The sequence below is a fragment of the Leptonychotes weddellii genome, chromosome 11 (assembly GCF_054177405.1).
Source record: "Leptonychotes weddellii isolate Sample4059 chromosome 11, ASM5417740v2, whole genome shotgun sequence".
NCBI classification, from domain to species: domain Eukaryota; kingdom Metazoa; phylum Chordata; class Mammalia; order Carnivora; family Phocidae; genus Leptonychotes; species Leptonychotes weddellii.
In genome coordinates, this window is record NC_138379.1 from 9534760 (window position 1) to 9543366 (window position 8607).

An 8607-nucleotide genomic window follows, 5' to 3' on the forward strand; every position below is an offset into this window, starting at 1 on the left:
CTAGCTGCTAAGGGGGCTTCTTTGTACTGTGGAGTGGTTAGCTGTTTACTGTTTTCTCCTGTTTGTCTCTATATAAAGACACATTGTCCTGTATTAAGAGAAATTGCTAGTCAGTTTGTTAAATTGCATACATCCCAATCTTCTAAACTTTGCGCATAGGTAACTGAGTGAACTTCTATGGCAAAAATATTATGGAGCAAATGATTTGTTCTTTTAGTCTGAAATTTTTATGTGTGTATACTTACTAGAACTCTACTGTATACCCAGAGATCTGTTATTATAATTTAAGTACAATGAAAACACTTCTCTAGTTAGCTTTTCTAATAAGTAAGTCATTATTTTAGAAAATTTCAAGTCTGGGGAAATTATGAAGCTGGATTCCTAAGAAATAAATTAACAGTCCAAATTTTAGACAAGATCCAGAGAGGCATGGTCTGAGCTTGATTTTGTGCGGGTGTGACGATCCACCCTGGTTCCACGGGTGGGGTGGAGTAACAGGACCACTGACCAAGGACACAGACCTCCAGCTCAGAGTTTCACAAACTAGCTGAGAAGAAAGACTGTTTAAAAAATTTTCTTTTCAATCCATTGGGAACTAACAATTTTGGAAAATATGAAAACAAAATGATTTACTAGGAAAAAATAAAAACTATTCAACCCCAGTTCTTTTGTTAGACTCAGTAGGCAGAAAATTATAATAAATATAGTTTAAGCATACATAACAGGGAAAACAGAAAACAGTCACAATATTGAAAGCATTCATTCATAGCCATCAATATTATATTGCACATAACTTTTTGTCTTTTCAAAATTGTAGCTAAATGAAAAGTTACAAGGGAAATCGTGGGTACTCATGATTTTCCAAGCATTACTCATGCTTGGAATGAACACTGTGTAAACTTTTAGTGAAAAGTTTAAAGTTCCACATTTAAATTAGTTTGTTTCCTGCTTATTATTTGGTTAATCTAAATTGGATTGAGGGCAGTGTTACTTGCAGAGGATAATGTATTTTTAAATTGTTTCTATGTTTTGTTTTAATAATACTCAAGAGTAGAGAAATCAATCACACGGTGGTATGTTGACAGGAAAAGGAGAGATTTTAGAATATTTTCAGCAAATGCAGGATATTTAACATCTTATTCCTAATAAGGTAAGTGATGCCATATTTTCAAAACACATTTTCAACCTATCAGTAGTCAGTTCCAACAATTTATCCTGTAAAGTTATAGAGTAACTTTTTTTCTTTTGATTAAAAAAATGGATTCTGGGGCACGTGGGTGGCTCGGTTGGTTAAGCAACTGTTTTCAGCTCAGGTCATGATCCCGGAGTCCCATGATTGAGTCCACATCGGGCTTCCTGCTCGGCAGGGAGTCTGCTTTTCCCTTTAACCCTCCCTCCTCATGTGCTCTCTCTCTCACTCTCTCTCTCTCAAATAAATAAAATCTTTAAAAAAAATGGATTCTGGAAAGGTTAACTTTTGACATGTGGAGCTTTTTAAAGATTTCTTTATTTCAGTGAGAGAGAGACAGCACAGGAGGGAGGGGCAGAGGAAGAGGGAGAGAGAAACTCAAACTGTGTGCTGAGCATGGAGCCTGACGCAGGCTCGATCTCATGACCCTGAGATCAGACCTGAGTCGAAACCAAGGGTCAGACGCTCAGCCCACTGTGCCACCCAGGCGCCCCTGGACGTTCTTTTGATGGGATATAAAATTCAGAAGGTGATTGGTCATGGCTTTTTGCAGATATGTTAATATCAAAATCATCCACCATTTCTTTGCTAGTTGTTGTTAAATTAGATTACCTCCCATCACTGTTTGTAATCATTCTGTTTTTCTAACTTTCTGGCGTTTGCTTTTGCCTTTTCATCTTTTCATTGTAAAACATCTTGCAGTTCTCTTGGCATCGAAATATTCATATTATTCCCCAGCAGGGAGCTGGGTCTGACTGAGTCTTAGGTACTTAGGAGCCAACCAGGAAGCAGAGTGCATTCTTGGATGGATACATGGGGCTTCCAGGGTTGTGCCTTTTCACAAGGCTTAGAAACTGTGTTTGTGTGGTTTCTGAGCCTGAGTTGTGGCCTCAAGTGACAAGTGCAGTAAGGAAAGTAATTTGACATAATGGTGACAAGATTTCACCACCAGATGTCCTTCGTGGTTAATTTTTGTTTTTTCATTTCACTTTTATTTTTTTTTCTGGAATATCAGGAAATTAGTTAGCTTGGAACCTTGGGAGGCAAGAAAACATGGCCTTGTGCTTCTCCCCTGACATTGTGTGGTCCTAGAAATTGATGAACACCTGGGAATCTTAGAACAGTGCTTGCACCATATGTCTCTGGGTCAAGTATCTTGATCCTAAAGAAAGTATTTGTCTGCTAAAGGCCTTGAATTCTACTAGGTATGGATTAATTGGTTTAGTGATACTAGTCAACACTAGGAAAGTGCAGAAGAACAGAACATGTTTTAAAATTCACTAGATGTTTACTGAGGGCCAGTTCAGTACCAGATACTGCCTTATGTTCTGATGAGTGAACAGGACAGAAAGTACTTTCACACTTTAGGGGCTGTGTCTTCTAGGGGCTCCTCTTTCTCCTGTTCTGCATGAAAGCTTCAACTGAGCTGGCATGCCCAAGTATCCTAAGATAGGATTCTCTCATCAGAGCCCTCTGGTTCAATGCATAGGTAAGGGTAAAGGTTACAGACATAGTCAGATACTTATATCCTGTTCATGTAAGGGTGGGGGATGTTTCTGAAATATTAGTACCTTCCATTTCACCAGTGGAAACCCATTTCTAACATGCCACTGACATAGTTTTGGGATGTTGGTGAGAAAGAATTCCTGAGACCTCTTTGTGCAAAAAGGTGATTTTATTAAAGCACGGGGACAAAAAGCTGCTGCCCTGGCATTATGAGGAATGGCTGATTATATACTTGGGAGTTGGGGGAGGTAAGGAAAAAGGGAGGTGTCCAAAAGGACTTTCATATGCTAAAGAAGACCCTTCAGGTTACTGGAGGCCTGACTATTATCAAGCTAAGGTGGTTTTTCCCTCTAGCAAAGCATTAATGTTAAGATAGTTGGAAGTTTCCTGGAGGAATGTCACACATATCCCACCCAGGAGTTGGGGTAGGGGGTTGCAGGATGTCAGCTTGTGCTTTGTCCCCAGCTTGCCTTCTGCTCCCTCAACACCAGTACTATGTCAGAAGCCACCCATTTTCAAAAAAAATTATGACATTTATTGCTCTAATTAGCAAAGTGTCTAACGTCAATCACTACAACTAATTGCCTCTGGAGAATGGGTTTCATAGTTAGAATGCTAGTTAACCATCACCATTTCTAATTTAAATAGTGGCCACATTGGTTTCTAGCTTAATGCAGCTAAAAAGTAACCATTATTACACTGCACTGCTGTGTTTGAATTATGGATATTGTAGCCCTAGTCCTTACCCACAGATACTCAGATTGAATGGATCTGACATGGGGTTCAGAATTTTTAATCATCATTCCCAGTTGAAGGTAACCACCATATTTTGAGAATCACTGGATGATTATAGTAGAGGAAGCATAGGAAGCTAGAAAAAGCTATAGAAGCAGGTAAGCAAAGTAAATAGTTTTCATTCAATGAATACTATTTAGTAATAAAGAGTAATAAACTTTTGATGCATACAACAACTGATGGATCTCAGGGGTATTATGTTGAATGAAAAAAGCCAATCTCAGAAGGTTACATACTATATGATTCTATCTATAGCATATTCTTAAAATAACAAAATATATGTGATGGTGAACAGATGGTTGCCGGGGTTAGCGATGAGGGTATGCCTGTGAAGGGATAACATGGGGGAGTTGGTTTGTGATTATGAAGAGTTCTGTATTCTCAAGGGAGTGTTTTTGGGGTAGTGGAACCGTTCTGAATTTCGACTGTGGTGGTCATTACATGAATCTATACACATGATAAACTATATACACATAAAAATATTGTCTGTAAAGACTGGTGAAATAAGTTCTAAGGTTTATTAGTTAATAGTATACAAATGTCAGTTCCCTGGTTTTAGTAATTATACTATGATTATGAAAGGGGTGAGCATGGGGGGAGGCTGGGAGATGGGTACCCAGGAGCTTTTGTACTATTTTAACAACCTGTTTGTGAATCTAAAATGATTTCAAGATAAAAAGTAGAAACAAACAACAAAATAAACCTACATGGATGTGAGGTTATAAATGTAAAGGTTAAAGATAGTGTTTGAAAAGAGAAAAGGATTCTCCCTCTCCCTCTGCTCCTCCCTCTGCTCATCCTCACTCTCTCAAATAAATAAATAAAACCTTAAAAAAGAAAAAAAGGAAGGCCTAGCATAAGGTGGGATCTAATGCAGATACCCTGGGTTCAGATTCCTATTTTCCCTCTTGCTAGTTGTGACCTTGGGCAAGTTAGCCTCTTTGCGCTTCAGTCAGCTCATCACTGAAAAGGGGAAATAGCAGTGTCTATGCCAAAGGTTTGTTGCGATGGGGAAATGAATATGTATGCAAAACACTCTGTATAGTGTTTGATACATAGGAAAGACTCAGAGACTTTCCTTATTTGCTTAGAGAAGTGGGGAGAGAACCATCAGGGTGGGGGTTAAAGTGGCTGTAGGAACAAGGGCAAGTGCAGGACCCCAGAAACGCAGGGACGGGGGAGGAGGACAGCCTGGCCTGCGCGTGGAATCCATAGGAATACATAGGTGGAACTCCTCTGTTGGCTCAGAAGTTATAGACAATAGGATTAACTACAGTAGTGATTTGAACTACCTCTCCCCTCTCAGAAAGTTTGAGCCAAGAGAATAAAAGCTGAAGTACTTGGAACTGATGTTTGGGGGGTATTTGGAGGAAAGGAAAGTTGCATAGAAGATAAAGACATATTTATTTTTGTTCTAATCTGAGTGCCTTGAGAAGTTAATGCTGCTGATGGAAGTTATGTCAGAGGTGATTTCACTAGGTTCTTAAAGAATAAGTCTAACGTAATTATTCAAAAAGGATTGACTGAGCAGGAACTGGGGATGCTGAGGGGAATGGAAAAGCTGATATCCTAATGAGAGTCAGTGAATGAAAATCAATAAAATATGAGGTTACTCTGCAATCCAATGAGTTCATAAGAGAAGAATTTACAGTGCTTGGTGGGGAAGGATTTCACCAACTCATCCTTGACCCTGCCTTTGAGCAGGATTTCCTCTGAGGTAAGCGTTCTGTGGGATCTCTGGGGCTGAGAAGCAGTCTTTGATTTAAAAGCATTGGCCTGAGAATGTCACTTTGGCCAATACTGGGATCTGTTAGTGGCCTCTAAATTCTCTCTCATTGACTCTCCCCCAAAAGAATCAGTTAAAACGGATGAGTGGCCATGTTTGGTGGTCACCTTTCATATTCTCCCCTGAGTTTTTGAGTGAGAGAAATGCAGCCCACCCTCTCCCCAGGTTAGGAAACAGGGGTACGGATGTGGGGGGCACACAAGACTGGCCAGCTCCTGGCTCCATCCCCAGATGAACATCCTGTTCACTCTCTGCACCCCACCCCCACATGAGTAATTGCTTTCTGGTGTAGCAGATGAAGGAGGTGCAGTGTGGGCCCGATCTCTTGATTATGGGGGGAAGGCCCTGAGCTTTCTCCTCCATGATCCTCCTCTGATTTTACAGGATACCCCCCAAGCACACCTTAGCTTTTGCATTATTAATAAAAGATTCTTTTTGTGGGTGTAGTCTATCACAGAATGTTCATGTTCTTCAGACAAGCAAAGCAAAAGAGCTTCTGTAGAAAATGATTTCTGCCAATTATTGGAAGATAGAATATTTGAGAGATAAGAGCCATCATTTAAGTGTAAAGAACATAGTGAAACAAAGAAGACACCTCTTAGAAATTTTCTGTTCCAGACACCTGCCATCCAAGAGTGAATATCCAAATCTAAACTGCTTTTTTATTTTTAAAAATATATCTGCCAGAACTTCTATCAAGAGCCAGTTATATATCTAATTCCATTGACTCTGTCACATCATTGTTGGTAGGATGCACTGTTATTTTATAAAACACTAAGAAAGTAAAGTGGTGTCACTTAGCCTGTAACACTGTGAGATTTCAAAGATATTATAAGGTGAAAAAAATGAATTATAAATTGATAGAAGATGGTGCATCTTTAGAGGAAGACAGAGATTTTCCTTTTTAGCCTTAAGAGAGACAGTAGGAGAAAGGATGAGGAGTTTGTCGTTAGACTGATTTGTGAATCCCAGCGCCCCTCTTACTAGCCCTGTGACTTTGAGAAGTGACATTTCTTTAAACTCCATTTCTTCATGTGTAAAATGGAGTCACACCCATTGCAACTGGGTGGAGGTGAGGAATACATAATTTACTGGTTATAATGCTTCTACCCTAATGCCTGTTACATGGTGTATATTTAACAAAAAGCAGTTTCTCTTCCCCTTATTTAAACCAATATATTTCTTGTATTGATTTAAATCCATTTCCTCATTTCAGTCCTTTCATGTGCAGGCAAAGTTCTAAATTGAGATGCCTTATAGAGAGCAGTCTTTGTTCCAGCAGAGCATCGCTCTTTCTTGCCATTGCTGTCCCTTTGCTCTTTGTTCTCATTCCTGCCCTGCCAGTTGAAATGTAGACCTCAGTGATTCATCACCTGACTGATTCATTATGGACTTCAGTGACTCATTACCAGACGGAATCATTACCTAAACTGCTTTGCATCTAGACATAGCAAAATGAGCTCACTTGCTTCTGGATGTCTCATCTAGTCCTTGGTTTTACACCTCCTCTTGTTTAAGACACTTTTTGCTTCTATTGTCATCTTTGATTGCCTGTAAAATCTCTTGCAGCACCTTGTTCTCTGCTGAATATCCAAAAAGAGCAATTCTCATTTCTTCTATGATGGACAGTAGCTTGGCTCAGCAGGGTTATCCCCCCTGTTAAGTATCTTCCTCTTTCTTAGATAATGCTATAGAATGCTGTTAAATATTGCCTTCCCGTTTTTTCTCTGATAACGTTCTACTCCTGTCTTCTTTAACGCATTGTATCTTTTCTGTCACCAACTCTACTCTCTTTATTAAATTATCTCTTCATTATCTCTTTTATTTCATTTATTCACAAATTAAAGCATCCACCTTCTTTAAAGGTGCCCTCTCCAAAAAAACAAAACAAAACAAAAAAACCCCCAAGAAAAACAAAAGAAATAAGAAGGAAAGAAAAAGAGAGATAGAGAGAGAGAAAAAAATGAACATAGTTTTATTCCACACTATTTCGGTCTTGTGGTTTGTTATGTCTTGCATTTCCACTATGTTTTAAATATTTGATATTATTAATTTACTAAAAGCATAAACAAAGGGAAAACATTTTAGCAGGCAAATAAAACAAAAAAGAAAAATCAATTAATATATTAGAATGCTGTTTCATTTCACTAGCAATAAGAAATTATCACGATGACATACAGTTCTCTACTTGATGAATTAATGAGGAGGGTGTGAAAGAGAGAGAGTGGTAATTTATTAAAATTATTTCACATCTATCTTTTAGGGGGACAGTACATCTTATCTATAAACTATATAGAACAAATTGTCACACATGAAAAAATATTGAAATCCCTTTGATTCAATATTTCACTGACTTCTAATGCAAATTTCTTTAATAGATGGATAAAAGAAGAATAAAACTGAACATATTTTAGTAGTTAAATGAGAAAACAGATACCTAGATATATAGACAGCTAGGTACTGTGTACAGCTATTTGGGTCTTGTGGTTCATTATGTCTTGCATTTCCACTATGTGTCATCTGTAATGCTTACCATCTGTAATGCTTACCAACAAGATAGTACAATAATTTTGGCATTTCTAGTGATGGACTATTATGTAACCATTAAAATAAGGATATGGAAAGATAAACATACATATATGGAACCCATTATAGGGGCGCCTGGGTGGCTCAGTCGGTTAAGCGTCTGCCTTCGGCTCAGGTCGTGATCCCAGGGTCCTGGGATCGAGCCCCGCATTGGGCTCCCTGCTCATCGGGGAGCCTGCTTCTCCCTCTGCCTCTGCCCTTCCCCCTGCTCATGCTCTCTCTCTCCCAAATAACTAAAATCTTTTTTTTAAAAAAAGAAATCCATTATAAATGTTATATAGAGAAAAGAGTATGTCTCTTGATTAATGTGAATCCAAGTAACCGGAACTGCTTTTCAGCCATGATTATTTAATAGATATTGTTTGAGGACCTTCTCTGTAGCACACACTCTTACGTGCTGGAGGTTCAGTGATAAACACTACAGTCAAGTCCCAGCTCTCAGGCACCTGTGTTCTTGGAAGGAGAAATGAACAAATAAACAAAGGAACATCAGATTGTGGCAAACGAGAGCCAGGCAGAGAATTACAGTGAAGTGGAAGTATCTAGAGAACAAGGTGAAAATTGGTCAGAAAAGACCATTAGATTTTTTTTTTTTTTCACTTTCAAGATAAAGAACATTTTCTTTTATTTAGTCAGTGACCTATTTACTTTTTTTTTCTATTTGTTTCTGTTTTATTTTTATTTATTTTTTTTATTCTTATGTTAATCCCCATACATTACATCATTAGTTTTAGATGCAGTGTTC